Source organism: Vulpes lagopus, chromosome 23, assembly GCF_018345385.1.
Source record: "Vulpes lagopus strain Blue_001 chromosome 23, ASM1834538v1, whole genome shotgun sequence".
NCBI classification, from domain to species: domain Eukaryota; kingdom Metazoa; phylum Chordata; class Mammalia; order Carnivora; family Canidae; genus Vulpes; species Vulpes lagopus.
Genome location: NC_054846.1, coordinates 25,872,934 through 25,891,119, shown reverse-complemented (window position 1 = coordinate 25,891,119; position 18,186 = coordinate 25,872,934). Strand labels below are relative to the sequence as shown.

General features: G+C 39.6%; 1 protein-coding gene and 1 pseudogene across 15 annotated transcripts in view; both read right to left on the bottom strand.

Moving 5' to 3' along the window:
- The window catches only part of LOC121481352, a 33,292-nt pseudogene extending 32,963 nt beyond the window's left edge, over nt 1–329 (bottom strand).
- ANKS1B (ankyrin repeat and sterile alpha motif domain containing 1B) overlaps nt 1–18,186 on the bottom strand; it is a 1,017,748-nt gene that overhangs the window by 234,455 nt on the left and 765,107 nt on the right. The window lies entirely within an intron of this gene.

The window sequence follows — 18,186 nt, the reverse complement described above, 5'->3', positions numbered from 1 at the left end:
CCTCCCAGGTGGGTGTTGTGGGGGCGAGATGGCCCAGAGCACCTCCCAGGTGGGTGCTGTGGGGCCGAGAGGCAGAGCACGTCCCAGGTGGGTGCTTGGCGAGTCGGTGCCAAGTATCAAGTGCAAAGCCCACGCGGCAGCATCAGGAGACACTGAATAAACATTTGTTGGCTCCCTGAGTAAATGAATGAACTGTTAGGCTGTTCACCAAAAAAGAAACTGCTGTCTCCTCCTTGAAACTAAGGAGAGAGGGGCGACAGAAGGTTTTTCTTCAGTGCCATCTGCACGCCTTTTACAATATTTGCCCGAAACTCCGTGGGTGAAGCCATATCGCTCTCTGATTGCCTGCGCCTCGGCAGGGAGCAGACAAGAACATCCGGAGCGTGGGGGGGGGGGGTGCAGAGGGGACACATTTCCCACCAAGCAAGTATTCTGTTGTCATATAAAGTCCCCTCCGGCTGCAACAGGTGAGAACACCGGGAGGGGGCCCGCGGGAGGGGAGCACATCTTGCTGCACACACACGTTCCTTCCACTCTCCTCGGGGGGCTGCTCAGTAGCCCGGGAACAAATGCCACAGGGTGGTCCTGCCAGGCTGCGCGCCCCTGCCCCCGCCCCTGCCCCGCCCCGGGGTGGCCTGCACCTGTGAGGGCCTGGTCCTCCTTGCCGCAGCCCCGGGCTGACAGCCAGGCTGCCTTGTCAGAATCACCCTGGACCAACAGCTCCTGGCACCCACCTTCACCCGGGCCTGCACTGAGGAGGCTCAGGGCATTTCCGATTCTTCCTAAAAACATGTGCAGAAGGGAACCTGACGTATATAAAAGGCTTAGTCATGGGACTTTAAAGTGGATGCCTCCCCAGGAAGGATGAACTCCGATGGCCACGTTTCCGAACACTATTTGCATCACAACCTGACACCGAATGCCTCAAATCTGCCCCCCCCCTTTTATCCCCCTCCTCTAGCCTCTATTTTCATCTCTCCTCCTCCCTCCAGATTACTTTGGCTGGAGTTTTGTGTGCACTTCTGAATATGGGAAACAAACAGAAAGCAAGACCCCACTTGAACAGTGAATGGGCTTGCATTCAGTTTCGGGATGTGTGTCTACCCTTGGACTCCGCGAGGGCGAGACTCGTGAAATAAAACTGGAATACCCACGGGACATTGACACACACGCGTGTGCATGCACACATATGCACACGCACCAGACCACTCAGAGTAGACACGAGTCCAAAACCTACACTGATGAACCCGATTTGCTGATGGCACCCTGCGCGGGGAGCTCACTCCGTACAGCGGCGGGGGGAGGGGGTTGGCATAGTACCTCTTCGTGGGAATAAAGCTATCTAGCTGGACGAACCTGACGCTGCAGGTCTTCTTCCCATGACTGAAGATGGAGAGAGGCCAGCATCTCTTCTAACCTCTCCAGACAAAGCATCATGATTGGGCCTCATAAAACCTGGGTCATCTAAGTTAGAGCGTCTTATAGCCTTGTAGGTCAGACCCTGTAGCTCGGGTCATATTACAGGTCAGAAATACCTTAAGACAGACTGCATGGGGCTGTGGGGAAGAAGCATAAACCCTCAGAATCATGGCGTTAGCTCCTCAGCTTGTACGACTGTGTCTACTGAAGCCTGGTTGCCCCTACTGTCGCTCACTCCTTCCTGTAGGACCAGCGCTGGGAAATATTAACTGGTTCATTCATTATACAAATATTGAGTGCCTAACTGCTAGCAAAAGGAATACAGCCCCTGCCCACGAGGGATTCACCGTCATCAGAACAATTCAGATTAGATTCCGTATTAGAATAGCATAGAGCTCCAGGGCTGGGCATGTACAAGAGGCTTACTCCCCTGTCCTTGCTCCTAGAAGCATTCACCCGGGGCCCAGCTGTATGTGGGCTGTGCTGGTCCAATGCCACGAGGCAAAGCAGGTTCAATGCTGAGGTTCTGGGTCAATAAACTCATGACCAGAAACAGGCCTCCTCCCTCTCGCTGTGACTCCTGCCATTTGTGGGCTCACTACCAAACTCCATAGTCCAGAGACCCCAGAAATGAGTGGCAGCTAAGAATCTCAATTATGCCTTGAAATCTGCTTGTAGATTTTGATAACCATGACGATAAGGGTGTCAGTTAATAGGAAATGCTAAGTTGTGTTCTTATGTGCCAGGTGCTATCCTAAGCACTTCAAAGGTCTTATTTCACTCATTCCTCTGTCATTTAGTATAAACACTACCAATACTCCCCCCGCCATTGTTCAGAGGAAGAAACTGAGGCATTGACTTAAAACCACTCAATTTTAATTGTTCATCTATCAGGCGCATGAAACCCCCTGGGCCACACAAATTCTTAACTATTAAGCTATTCCACTTTTCAATCACTTTGCCAAGAACTATATGAAACAGATAGACTCTGCAATTAAAATCCAGAACGTTGGAGTGGTATAATAAGGTATAAAAACAAGTTAGGGATTTTCTCTTGCTTTTGCTTCACGGCTTTTGTTTTTCTCCAAGTAAGCCCTGTTCTTTAATACGTAGTCACCTTAGGGATGTGATGTAGGAGCCGTCTACCCACCAGCTGTTTTTAAAGGAAGATGATCAGGAACTGGTTATGAAAGAATCCTATTATTTAATCTGGCACCAAAGTACTTGAGAAATCATAGACTTGGTGAGTTAGAAAATATGTAGGCAGAAGTGGTGTCTCTATGGAAACAGATGCAAAGATTCATCAAATACTCAGCCCATTAGATTTTTCATGGAGACAGCAGCAGATTTTTTTTTTTTATACCTTTCTAGCTTATTTCCTGGGGAATCTGACCATGATGGGGGTGGTGGTGAGCTAGAGGCATGTTCTTCTCTCTATTCACTGTTCCTAATGGCTATGCTGAATCTCCCAGCTCTTCTGGATGACCCCTGCTTCATGACATGTTGGGAAGGCATCTAGCCACCAAAGGTTCTATCCAGTCCAGTTGAATACTCTGACCTCATACCCAGTTCAAGATCTCCCACTGCTCCATCGATGGCTAGACTTGTGACTCAAGGGGCTGCCGTGGGGGTGCTCGGGGTGATTCTTTCCTGGCATGGGCCTTCTTCGGTTCTGGGATACTTCCTTCCCCTCTTCCTGTAAGACCCAATTCCTCTCCTTTTGGAGACTGGGACAGAGGATGGGATGGCTTAACATCCCATCCCATCCCAGCTCTTTGCTCCCTTCATTGTTTTTGCTGCTTCTCTGGTTTATACCAGTGACTGTTGAGATACTCTATGGGGCAAACGTGCATCCAGGTGTTAGTGGTGCACGTGAGTGGGTTCTTTGGGGCCCCTCACATGCGAGATGTATCTCTGGCTTAGACATGTTTGGCCCCCTTCAGCTACCTCAGCCTCCCTCAGCTATTACTGTACTGCCTGCATTTTCCTGCCTGGTGGGCACCCTACTGGCATGTGGGTTAGGTAGTGGGAGAAGAAGCACTATTAGAGTGGAAAAGCATCTTGCTGCTTCTTAGTGATCCCTGAAGAAAGTATCTAGTAGGTACTCTGTAATGTGAAATACTTAACCCCTTTCTCTAGTTTTGGGCCCTAGGCACCAATTCACAGACAAAAGGAAAATTCTCCTTTATATCCTATTATAATAAGAAATTTGGTCAAAGCCTTAGGATAAAAAGACATCAAGAGGTTTCTCTCCTCTCCCTCTGTCCCTCTTCCTTTCCCTCTTCCTCTCTTTTATTCCTCTCCACCATCCCTTCTCCTACTCCCCTCCTCCCTCTCACCTTCCTCCTTCCTTCCCTGCTTTCCTTCCCCTAAACACCAACAACATAAACTAAAATATGAGGAACAACAACAAAAGCCTAGAAAATCAGTATTGTCTTAATGCCAATGACAGAACTTGAACAGAGCAGAGGAATTTGGAATATTAGGAGATAGGAAATTATTTTAGTTTCCCAAGGATTTCAGTAATGTTTCTACTTGCCCCAATCTGGGACTGTATTTTTCAATGCCTGGGAAGCCTCCTACAACCCAGATGACACGGAGGTCAGCCACTAGCGCTTCATCACCCTCTGAGCTCACCCTGCTCATATCTGGATCTGAGCTTTCCAGTTCTGAATGCCTGATTACTGGTCCAAGAAGGTAACTTGAATAGACATGCTGAACTCACATCATGCTCCTAACAAACTGGTATTAAGATGCTCCAAAAATATAAAAGAAAAAATTTACAGAAACTAGGGGATGCTAGTAACATCAGAGAATTTTTTCAAGATTTCAGGCTAGAAAAAATGGTGTGAAGACAGAGCCAGCTTGCTCTACGTTCATCACAGAGGGAGGAGAGACTGCATGGGAAACCCACCAGGGCTCGTGAGCACGGGGTGGCAGGGTTGAAGACAAGAGTTAGCTTCAGGGAAGGCGGTGGTGAAAAATATCTACACCACCTAGGGCTCCTAAGTATTATGCAGAATGTTGGAGCTAGCCTGGATTAGGAAATATTATTCGTTCAGTCATAGTTTACACTGGTCAAAGATGGTGCATTAAGAAACGGTGGAGGACATGATCAAAATTGATGCTAACAGCCATGCCTTACTGAGGAGTTACTGAGCTTACAAGGCTGCCATGAAAGGTGAAGAAAAGAATCTGTTTGGAAACAACTTGTTCAGTTGCCTCAGTTTGCAGTTACCCCTTTGATACAGGCATCTAGATCACTCAGAGGCAAGAGAAAAATTAAAATAAATCTAAATCTTCTCTTTTATTTGGGCCTAAGAGTTTTGAACACAATGACCTCATAGAACCTATTGTAAATACTGGAATCTTTGTTAAGGATGAGCAAATAGAGAGAAATGACTAGATGTATGAAAGAGTCTGCAGTTCAAAAGAGGATCCAGATGGGAAACTGATGCTGAACTTCTGGTTGAATGTCCCCCAAACGTCCTTCTTCAGTCAGTGGTCCTTCCCAGACTTGGCATCCTCTGTGCTTCTCCCTTATCCATCGAATCCCCGTTCTGGAGAGGGCAAGCATATTTTCTTTCATATGCAGCTCTCTAGCTCAGTGTCTCCTGTGGTCGGGGATTGAGAAATCCTTTCTCTGGCTCCTAACTCTGCAGGACTCTAGCTCTCCGTAGGGACGCTAGGCCCACCTCAAAATAAGTGAAGAGACTTGAATGGTGCTGGGGAAACACTGTCAGAATGACTTCCCTCATGTTATCCTACGATTTGATCACTAGTCCCTTAATTCTAAAAGGATTATATCACTTTTTTGTTTTAAGGGTTGAGTCATCTATGCAAAGGAAATATGGGTTGAATTAGAACCAGAAATCTTTATTAACTACTGCCTCAAGAGCAGTAATAGTGTGCCATTTCAATTAGAGCAAAGCTCACTGAATAAGGTGCCAGAGGTAACTGCACAAGACACAGTAAGCAAGGGGCCACGAATAGGGGAGGCAACTAAAGAGCGGCAGGAAAACCCCAACAGCATCTTTACCTACTGAAAGCTCACTGGGGCCCTGGCCCATTCTTTGGTGTTCTCAGTTACTCTTGGGAGAGGGAGTGCAGTGAAATGATTAAGAGCATGGACTTTACAGCTAGCCTGCTGGGTTCATAAAAGCTACAACTTGGCTCTGCCTCATCCTACCTTGGAATGTCAAGGTAGCGAGGTATAATCCCCCATGGCCTGTTTTTTTTTTCATATATAAAACAAGGATAATATTGATCCCTACATCATAAAGTTGTTGTAAGGATGAAGTGAGTTGATGCATAAATTTAGAATTAGTACGTGGTATAGGGTAAATGTTAGTCGTTATTAGTATTTTTCTGTATCACAAAGGTGCTTACAATGTCGGAACTTCTACTCCTAGGAGCCCCCAGGGCAGGAGTGAGGACCACTATATCCTGCTATCCATGTTTCAGACACTGCATGTAAAATATTTCATTTAAGCCTCACATGTTTATGAACTAGATATTGCCCCTACTTTGCAGGTGAGAAAACCGAGTCTCAGAGAAGGTAAAACTCTGGCTCAAGATCATAGAGCTAAAACAAAACAAAAAATGATAAAGTTGGTTATGGTATCCCATGCCACAATTTACACAGTTCTCTTTGGAAATAAAGATGTACACAAATGGTTGAGGTAGATAAAAACAACTCTGGCCATGGATTTTTTTACAGTACATCTTCCTACTCAATGCTCACAGTCACCTCTCTGCCTAATTATAGCATAATGTCTCTGCAGACTGCAGACGTTTAGTCCAGAAAGTATATATATACTAAACACTATATGAAACACAACAAAAGGGAGGAAAATAGTCCTATCCATCGTGTAAATGTAAAGATAAGTACAAACGTAAACCATATAGTAAAAGAGAAGTGTGTTTGGAGCTGAATTTCCAGGCTGGATGCATACAAGGGAGGCAATTTTCCTCTATTACTTAATTGGAAGATATTCAGTGAGTAGCCAGTAGGTGAGGCCGCTTTATCAAACCACTTTCCATAGCACATGCATTTAGTTTAGAAGAGAAGTGAAAAGCTTAAAAGAGTTTAGAGTTTTAAAACCAACATGATTGGGTTCCAAGATGTTTCTTCACTGTACCTTTATGCCATGGATGCTAATAATAGTAAATAAATAAAAATTTGGAAGAGAAACAAAGAGCCTGGATAATTTAATTACTGTGGTAGGCAGAATGCTAAGATAGCCTCTGAGATCCCCACCCCCGGTATACACAGCCTGCGCGATCCCCTTCTCCTCAAGGGTGACAGGTTCCGTGATTATGATGGGATTGTCACTCTTGATTAGATCGCACGACAAAGATGAACTCTGCAGATGTAATTAAGATCCTTAACCAGGTGACTTTGAGTTCATTTAAAAGGGAGATTATCCTGGGTGGGTCTGACCCAAACAGGTGAATCCTTTAAAGGGACATGAGGCATTAGAATCATAATGCCTCATGATTCTATTCTACTGGTTGAGAAGAAGATACAGACATCTATGTTGTGAACTATCTATGGAGAGGATGGGTCTCTAGCAGCCGAGGGCCTCTGTCCTCTCACCATAAGGAACTGAATTCTCCCAACAACCATTTGAGCCTGGGAGAAGACTCAGCCTCAGATGAGATCTCAACCCTAGCTGATGCCTTGTTTGTGGACTATAGGATCCTGAGCAGAGAACCCAGCTAAGTTGTGCCCCAACTCATAGAAGACACGGACCTACAAAAACTGACAAATAGATTTATGTTGTTTTAAGATACTAAATTTGTAGTAACTTGTTACACAATAATAAAAACTAAGACACAAAGTATTCAGATCTTGATTTATTAAATAATTATTCAACGGTCCTGAATTATTAAAAATTGGTTGCATAAATGGAAGAATAATTGTATATTTGAGTTGGAAGACCTGGGGTTTTCACATGAAAAATCAAGTGTGACCGAAATAATCTCAGAGTAGCTATTTTGGAGGTATGTTAACTCAAATACTTGCTAGTTGAGGGAGTGCTAAGATTATGGATGTAACAATTGATTGCAGGGTGTCAAAATTTATTTCCAGTAAGCATAGGAAAAGCTAAAACTCTAACTGTAAAAAAAAAGATATTTTTCTTTCTTTTGAAATAATAGATACTTTCATTGTATTATCATAGTCAAAAGATCATATGAGAAATCACAAAGGACTTTCACGTACAGATATTTCTGTTATGATGCAACACATATATTTTGAAAAGTCACTGTTTTATAGAAATAAAGCAATAAAAACCATAGAACTTCTGGGAAAGCTGTGGTTAGTGATCCATAAAAAAATATAAGAACCAGATTAAAAAGGATAGCACAGTTTTACACAATGTCAGACGGTTAAGAAATACAAACATGAACACACACAGAATGCCATGAAGACTACGGTAACTATGACACTTTCCTTTGAAAGAAACCTTGAGTTTGCTTGTGGAGGTAGGGATTGGAAGGGTCATAGATTGTGAGTTTTTGTGAAGTTCTGAAAGAAAGGTGATCTGAAAGCAAAGGGAAAGTTGTGGGTGTGCAAGGGTGTGGCTCATAACACTGGCGAACTGAAGTAGACCGTAAATGTTTAAGGTGTGTGCATGTCTGTTTGGTGTCTTCCTATGTGGCTGCGTTCAGCTGGCCTCAACTGTGCTCACCTCGTGTTTCTCATGGACTAACTAGTACACAAGCAAACCGCAATTCCTATTATCCTAGTTGTTCTCTGATAATATATTATTTTTGGAAAAACTTGTCTTTGAAACAAATGTTACAGTAGAATTTCATGTGCCTCCTACAATGATAGCATGAAATTGGGAGCTAATCAAGATGAGGAAACTCAACTATAGACCCAAAGCTAGTAAGTCAGATTGAACTGAGGTCTTTGCACTCTGATTCTGTGTTCTTCCCACTTCCACTCCAGGATTGCCCCAGTCTGGCCTAGTTGGAATCTGCACGATATTTTAGTTTCATTATCCCAATTTTTAAGACTTTATATTTGTTAACAACTTGGATGAACCTTATGTTAAGTGAAATAAGACAATCAGAGAAAGACAAATACCAGATGATGTCACTTACATATGGAATTTAAGAAACAAAACAAATGAACAAAGAAAAAAAAAAAACAGACAAACAAAAAACCGGACTTAAATACAGAGAACAAGTTGGTGATTGCCAGAGAGGAGGTGGATGGTGGATGGGAGAAACAGAAGAAGGGGATCAAGGGTATACTTATTATGATGAGCACTAGGTAATGTATATGTGAATCGCTATATTGTACACCTAAAATTAATATATGTATGTTAATTATACTTTAAAAAAAGACTTCATATTTTCATTTACAGATTTCTCTTAACTTCTAGGAGTATCTAGGAGTTGATCTAGAAGGTAATATCCTTCCAGCCCTGTGGAGTTCTTCCAAAAGACGAAATTCTATTTTTGTTACTGAAAATGTAAATAAAATGGTATATTTCAAGAGATTTTCAATTTTTATTATTTTCCACTGTACAAAAACGATGCAATGAAAATTATTTTAAAGTTTTTACTCTAGTCTTTTCTCACATTCATCAAACGCACGCACACCATCAAACACACGCACACACACACACACACACACACTTGTTTGTTTTTTTGTTGCCTTTTTTTTTTTTTTTCAGTAACCTCTGTCCTCCCAGTGTGAGGCTCAAAGTCATGACCCTGAGATCAAGAATCACATGCTCTGCTGACTGAGCCAGCCAGGTGCTCCAATATTCATCCAATATTAATCTCATTTTATTTTTCTGCAATTTGGTTTATTTTTGACTATGCCTATATTAATTATATCATGATATTCATCAATTTTTAAAAAAGATAATCACCTAGAGGATACTGTCTTGCACAAATTCATTTTATAATTTAAGAACTCAATTTACAATGTTGAAATCCAGTTAAATAAAAGGATAGTATCAGTTCTTAAGAGCAAGAAGATTATGCCTGTCAGAAAAAGCTCTATTTTTTTTTTTTTCCCCTAGCTGTCTTAACAGATTCTTTAGGGACAACTTTGTTTAGATGCACTCAAAGCAGGCAAGACTTCATTTCCAAATATTTGTGGAGTGAATGAGTGTACAAAAAACTAAAAAGCACATCCTGGCTCAGGAAAGGTGAGGGGGAAATGATGATTTTCAACTGTCCATAATAGCCATCCTGGGACTTATGGTACGTAAACGAGGAATAACCCTCACCCTAACCCTAACAATACTGCAGGCATCAATCCTGGGTCCGTAGGCATATTTCACTAGAGGATTTTGTCAACTAAATTTTCCTTTCCTAATTCTGAGAAGATACAAAGAATAACTTCTTAATTTATTAATCTGTTTTTCATAAATCTATTAAACACTTCTCATGTCCTACAAATCATTCCAGTTGTTGGAGAGCAGATAGTAAGAGCTTAAGGAAACAGCTTCACACTTGTAGATCTGTGGATATTCAATCTTGGACACTGAATAGCTTCTTTAAGGTCACAGGATTATGAAATGTTAAGTAAGTTACTGGGTGAGGAGTTTATATGACTTTACACGATTGAAGGTCTCTGTGCCTTGGTAACCTGTTTTTTAATGAATTTCTCAGGAAGAGTTTTATGAGTGGTCTCAAAGCAATTAAGACTTCATTTTCAGGAAAAGCAACCTTATACTCACTAGAAAACTATAGCTGATATATTATTTTGCTAGGCATTGATGAAAGATCCTTTGAGAAAATTCTGTATGAGGACACATGATACACCTGATATGGCTGTGATGTTATTTTTCCTTCTCAGTGGAAAAGTTTCTTAAGCAGAGTAGACCAATCGTTTGTTGATAGACCTTTCAGGATTTGCTAAAAGTGAATGGAGAGCCTAAGCCTCTCTGTTTAAACACTTATATCTCAAATAAGTAAAACAAATAAATTATAATTACTTTCACCATTGGTTGCTGATACTGCTTCAGAGAACATAATGATAGAATCAGAACATCCTTCCTCTTTGTTGGAACTGGGTCTGCTGCCCTTAGAGACTTGGCGGTAGGGTTGCAGATACTTTCCCTGACCTTTGATCTTGATCATTAATAGAGCAATTCCCACTCAATGCCTGGGAATCATGTACTATTGAAGAGTCTGGCTTTCAGCCGGAAGGTTGCAAGAGGTGGGAGCATATCTAAATACCATTTGGGTGTGGAATTTGATGGGGTATAAAGGGCCTCAGAACATGCTGACTAGTTTCTTTGTGATGAAAACAATCAAATATGGACTGGCCAAGAAAGGAACAGTTGGTAATACTTTGTTGCTGGTTTCCTAAGGAGGTCCAAATTCCTCTTGTCAAATATTTTTATATGAAGAGCAAATTAAAGGTGAGATATCTTCAGTCTGTACAAAGTATAGTAGTGAATACTCTATGGATTGCCTTTGAAATGATAATTTTTTAGGTTATGGATCAGATTGAATGAACTCAGTATAGGTTCTCTGTCACTTATATTTGAGAAACATATTTATTGATTAATCTGAGAGTATTTTTATAAGTGGCAACATTGGGCTATATTGTGAAATAAAGTGTTGACAAAACTTGCCTAAATGTAATAATCATAGTGAGGCAAACGTTATGTGTCATCTATCAACTGTGCTATTGTGCTGTTTTGTTATAAGTGATACCAGTGCTGGTTACAAAGCAGCTTAGAATCTGCATTGAGGCTGTAGGCTCTAATTTTCCACTGATGTTCGGTATTGCTGTGAGCTTTCTGTTCAATGTAGCTTCTCCAAGATGTGATCATCTTTTAAAATATCTGTAAATATATTCACAATTTACATATCATATCTTTAAAATATAAGGGTGCTTATAATTTAAGCTTTATAATTTAATCCTGTACAGTTAAAAAATAGTAGAGTCACAGATGACTACAAATAAGTCAATTAAAACTGTTTAACAATTAGAATAAAGGGTGCAAGGCATTAATAGGCAGCAATATTTGATGGCCAAGTCATTATAGCCATTGCATATTTGGAAGAATCTAATGATAAATTATCAAAGGACTCATGTTAAAGAACTGCATCACGTGAAATCGTTGAGAAAGAGATGCTTGAAACCAACATTATTCTCTACGTAAACATAATAAAAATAAACTATTAAAGAGAATAATAGCTTTGATATTCGCTACAACATCAAGGAACTTAAAACAAAACTACATATTTTCAAAATAGAGACTATATATTTTTCAAGTTGAGGTCTTTCTCCAAGACCTTTATATACATGAACTTAACAAAAAAGTCTGATTTTTTTCTAACATAAAAGTCATTTTTACAAGTATGATGAGAACTGAGGGAAAAAAACTTAAACATTCAAATGACTAATAGTTATACCTGAATATTTTGCCTAAAACTACTTTGAAGGGTTAAAATTCTATTTCCTAAAAATAAAATAAAATAAAATAAAATAAAATAAAATAAAATAAAATAAAATAAAATAAAATTCTATTTCCTAAAATAGAACTTGTAGAATTCCAACATTCAGAAAGTGAAATCTGTCATCATGGGTGGTACCATTGTGAAGGAGCAGAAAAAAAGAACTGAGAAAGAATTCTCAATGAAGAATATTTGGCTGCTGATGTAATCAAATATGCCCGGTATTTACTATGATTTAAAATCCTATAGGGACGTTTGGGTGGCTCAGTCAGTTGATTTCAGCTCAGTCATGATCTCACAGCCATGAGATGCAGCACCCAGCCCCAAGCCCAGGGTCAGGCTCAGTGGGGAGTCAGCCTGAGATTCTCTCTCCCAGACTCCCTCCACCCCTTCCCCTGCTTGCACATGTGCTCCCTGTTTTTCAAATAAATATAGCTTATTAAAAAAAAAGACTATAGTCTCTTTTTGAACATTTCTCCATGTTTTCTCTCTTCTTTTCATTATGGTAAAATATACATAACAAAGTTTCTCATTTTCACCATTCTTAGAAGTACAGCTTGTGGCATTAAGTACATTCATGTTGTTATGTAACCATCACCACCATTCAACTCCAGAACTTTTACTCCTTCCTCCACTGAGACTCTGCACCTGCTAAACACTGGATCACTCCCCCCAACCCAGTCCCGGGCACCCACGATACCACTTTCTGTTTCTATAAATTTGACTACTCTGGCTACCTACTATAAATGGAATCATACCATATTTGCCCTCTTATGACAGACTTATTTCCTCTACCATTTTATTAACACGGAAGTATTTTACCTATTATTATTTTATCTAGTCAGAAACTTGAAACATTGACAGCATTTTTGACTAAATTATATTACAGTTGTCAAACACGGCTCAACTCCAAGTACTTTACTAAAATATGGAACATTACGTTTAAAGTTAAAAACCTGATAAAACTGTAGCCTCAGTCTTAATTGCTGTTCTTGTCATCTTTTCCTGTAATCAATGATTACGATGTGCATTCATTAAATTAATTTATATAAAATGTATTATTTTCCATCTACAGCAAAATTAATTATTCGTTCTTGTTTGGCACAATTTTAAAACTCATATACTGCTCTAGGTTTGCTAAGAGCATGAATGAATGATATACAGGCATACACATGTAGGAGGTTTTACAAGGGTAAATTAGCAAGTTTATTAGAACATAGTTTTATCCGAGTTTGGGGGATTGGAAAAACATATAGGGCAATGCAGGGAATTGTAGGGAAAGGGAGACTGGAAGGCAAAAAGTTGCTACCACATGCTGCGTGTCAGAGTTACAAAAACATATGTGCTGCACTTAATCCTTATGCCAACTCTCTGAAGTATATAATATCTTTGTTTTTGCAGTGTCAAAACTGAAGGTCTGAGATGTTAAGAGATTTGCCCATGTCCCTGGGTGGCTCAGTGGTTTAGCACCTGCCTTCAGCCCGGGGCATGATCCTGGAGTCCCAGGATCGAGTCCCACAGCCTGCGTCTCCCTCTGCTTATGTCTCTGCCCCTCTCTCTCTCTTTATCTCCATATCTCTCATGAATAAATAAATATGATCTTAAAAAGAAAAAAGAGATTTGTCCAGGTTGCAAGACTAGTATCACAGAATTCCAAATGTGGATGGTTCTAAAGCTCACGTTTTACCATTACGCCAAATTGTTAATATGCATTTTATTGGCTCTGAAGGTTTTTACCTCTTTTGTCCTAAAAATACAATATCCGAAGGAAATGGGGAAATGTTGGTCAAAAGACACAATGTTGCATCTATATAGGATGAATAAGTATAGAATTTTAATTTTAATGTACAGAATGATGATTATAATTAATACTTACTTGAATGTTGGAAATTAGCTAAAAGAAATGATGCTTTCATTATACACGAAAAATGGAACTAGGTGAGGGGAAGAGATATTAGCTCAGCTATAGGATATGTATATCCATCATGTTGTATGGCTTAAATGCACATATTTTTCATCAAAAAATAAAAACCTACAATCTGAAAAAAATTATATGCTAATTTTATTTCCACCAGAAGTTTACAAAGCATTTGTCTTGAGAATAGCTACCAAAATATTTATAAAAAATAAGAAAATTAAATTCCAGAAGGATAGGAATCTTGTACGCAATTTTCACATGTGGAGGATGGTTCTCAGGTGAAGGTAAGAAATACCTAGGGGCACCTGGTGGCTCCGTGGTTGAGCATCTGCCTTTGGCTCAGGACCTGGGATCAAGTCCTACTTTGGGCTCCCCGCAAGGACCCTGCTTCTCCCTCTGCCTGTGTCTCTGCCTCTCTTTGTGTCTCTCATGAATAAATAAAATCTTAAAAAAAAAAAACATGTAAAGATTGTTTATCCTTTAGAGACTTCCTACCAGAATTGGCAACTTATGGTAAAGTAAGGGTCTTCTTTCATAAGAAAAACAGACAGGAGGTGTAGCATAGATGTAGTCAAGCCATACGAGTCATAATAAGATGTTATTATTTTCACTCCCCAGAAGAAATTTGAAATAAGGCAAATGAAATTGCCTAATAAGGGTGATATTTTATAATCAACCAAAATAGAGCTGAGTGGAGTATAAAATCTTCTTTAAAGAGAAAAGATAGCTGTAGTTTGATGGCACATAGGAATATATCAAAATAAATACTGTTTCAATCAAAACACATGATGGATAGTTCCTATTTTGGCATGTTCTGACTTGGTGTTATCAACCTTTAAAATTTTCCATAACCTGAAGAGTATGAAATCCTCTCGCACTGCTGTTTTACTTTACAGTTTTGTAACGGCTAGTGATATTCAGCACCTTTTCAGATATTTTGAGCCTTCTGTGAATCGAAAATTCATACATCATGCAAATATTTACTCTGTCATATCCAATCTTGCTGAAGTTTTCTAATGTAAAAAGTCTGTGTACAGGGGATCCCTGGGTGGCTCAGTGGTTTAGCGCCGCCTTTAGCCCAGGGCCTGATCCTGGAGATCCCGGATCAAGTCCCATGTCCGGCTCCCTGCATGGAGCCTGCTTCTCCCTCTGCCTGTGTCTCTGCCTCTCTCTCTCTCTCTTTCTCTCTCTGTGTGTGTCTCTCATGAATAAATAAATAAAATCTTAAAAAAAAAAGTTTGTACAGATTCTCTTGAACTTTCTGCACAGAAAGCATGGTGGAGAAAGAGATGCTTATGAAACTCGTTTCTACTCCTTCCCAGGCACATAGCTGTATCACCTTTCCCAGCTTCTTTTGCAGTTGTTTTGCCGGGTGACTGAATTTCAAAAAATGTAATGTGGAGAGAAATGGTTCTATACCTCGTCTCCAAAACTTCCTTCCCACGAAATCTTCATTTTCTTCTACCATTTGCCAGCTGATTGGAAGGGACCTTGAGGCCCTAAAGGAGGTCACAGGCATCATATGGAAAGCACCTGGGTCCCCGAGTAATCATGTGAAAGGCTGCCCAACCCGGAGCTCCTCCGTGACACTATAATTTGAGAAACTACTGAGTTAACCCAGGGAGTATTTGCAGTTTATCTGCCACAGCAGCTCATGTTACCATTAACAAACACATAATGACTATTTTGTTTCTTCCTTTTATATTAATGCTTTTTATTTCTTTTTATTTTGTTATTGTGCCACCTAAGAATTCTATGTTTAGTGTTGAATGCAACTTTGATAGTGGCCATTCTTGTCTTCTCAGTGAGTTTCAAGGCTATGTTGAAGTTTTCCATTAAGTATGCCTTCCATAGATAAAGTTTATTAGGCTTAGATGTTTTCCTTTAATTTCTAATTTATTCAGAGTACTTTGCTTTGAATATGTATTGAAATTTGTCAAATGCTCAGCAGCTTCTACTGCTATCTTTTTTGACCTCTAATCTGTTAATATAATGAAACACATAATAGATTTTTATTTATTTATTTTTTAAAAAGATTTTATTTATTTTTTTATGAAAGACAAAGAGAGAGGCAGAGACACAGGCAGAGGGAGAAGCAGGCTCCATGCAGGGAGCCTGAGGTGGGACTCGATCCCGGGACGACGCCCTGGGCTGAAGGCAGACGCTAAACCGCTGAGCCACCCAGGGATCCCCTGGTCTACCTCTTCATTCTTTGAAGCTAACTGACCAAGGACCATAGGCACTGAGGGAACAGAAATCCTATAACATTTCTACTGAAATATCTGTTTTTTTTCTATCTTCTCCTTCTCTTCCTCCTCCTCTTTGAGAATGTCTTTATCTTTGGTTCTGCTTTAGGTCTTCTCTTTGTCTTTGGTGCTCTGTGTTTCACCAAAACACTATGTGATGTGTCTAGCTGTGGGTGTCTTCTGATTCACTCTGCTTAGGATTCTTGCTTTTAATCAATTCTGGAAAATTTCCAGTTACTATCTATTAAAATATACTTTTCCCCATTCTTCTAATATTCTTTTTATGGAACTCTTACCAGATATAGGCTGTATTAACTCTGTATCTCCAAGTCTCTCTTCTTGACATGTCTATATCTATACAACTATACACATACATATGCTATATACATGTGTATACATATAATGTGTTTATTCATATAGATGTATGTGTGTCTATATTTTTTTCTTTGTTTTGTTTTTATTTGAAGGGCTGAGAATTGAGGTGATCATGTTCCTTAGTTCATGGCACACTATATCAGTGGATGTATAGTTTCTTTTTTGATTTTTTGTTTAATAATTTCCCTAAATTCTCATTTCCCATTCACATTTCTCTTCTCCCATAGAAATCTACTCTAAGACATTTGTTAGATACTTTAAAAAATATGAAGTGTAGTTTTAAAAAATTCCAGTATAGTTTACATACAATGTTTATATTTCAGAAGTACAATATAGTGATTCAGCAATTCCACACCTCACCCTTGATCCCCAATATCTATTTCATCCATCCCCCCACCCACCTCCCATATGCAGTATAGTTTTGGGTGTATATATTTTAAATGACATAATTGTTATTATGTTGTAACTTGTTCTATTTCTCTCACTTTTTATATTCTACTTTGTGTGTTCATCTGGCTCCACCTCTTTTTTTTTCGTTTGTTTTGTTTTTTTGGTTCACTGCTTCTAATGGCTGCATCTTAATCCATAATATGCATCAGCACATTTCACTTATCCACTCATCAGTTTTGGAAATTCCAACTTCTCACTTTACAGTGTCCAAGTAAGCATATTTTTACATGGCTTTTATAGCTTTTTATGGATCAATTTGAGAATATCTCTGGGATATATATCTAGAAATGGGATTGACTGGTCATTCGGTATATATCTACTTATGCTTTACCTTATATTTCATATCTTTGCTAAATTTGGGGTGATTTCATTAAATCTATCTTTTAGTTCATATATTCTCTTTATTTGCATCTAATATGGTATTTAAAAAACCTATATAATTTTAAGAAAATTGGTTGATTGAGGACAATAGATTGAGAGAATGAGGAAGAAAAGCACAGCAAATGAGATACCATGACCCTTTGAAAAAAGATACAACAGAACTTATTCCTTGTGTGTTTTGTAACTTTAGGTTGTGAGCTTATAATTGGTTTTGAGCTCATCTGAAGGAACCCCATGTTTATCAGTCAGAAGTTGATCTGGGAATAGATCATTATAAATGAAATTGAGTAATAGATTTATAAGTGATATTACACCTTATGCAATTGGGGAGCTGGTTAAAAGGTCTTCATAGGGCTATTGTCTTTCTGTGGTGTTGGACCTGAGGATACCATAGATATGACAGCTAGGCAGGCAATCAGGAAGGAGAGCTAGACTTGAACTAGAATAGAGCAAGGAGAAGATGGAATCCACAAGGTCAGATTAGAATCCATAAGAACAAATTGGAACTTGACATTATCTCACTCCATCTCCAACTTCAATGATGCTGGTGACTTGCAAAAGCCTGCACCCTTCACCATAGAGTTGCCCACACTTGACCCATGACTCAGGGAGGCCAAAGAAGGAAGTCCAGTGGGAACTGACGAACTGTGGGCCCAGGTGGTCCTCAACACCAATAAAGTGAGTCAACACATTAGCAACAACATGTGCAAATTGACAGTGCTTGGTATCTTATAATGACTTTCAGAGTGTAAATGGCTGCTCCTTCATTTGTGCCTTTTATTTCTCGAGCTCATTGTCTACGTGGTTAATTCCAACCCAAAAACACAAAAGGAAAGAAACTCTGAGAAATGCAGTTCCAACTTATCTAGATTGCCTTGGTATAATTCTGCTATACTATGTTACTTTAGTTGAATGTATGAACTCTCAGAAATGTTTTGTTTATTTCTCTTAGCGCCT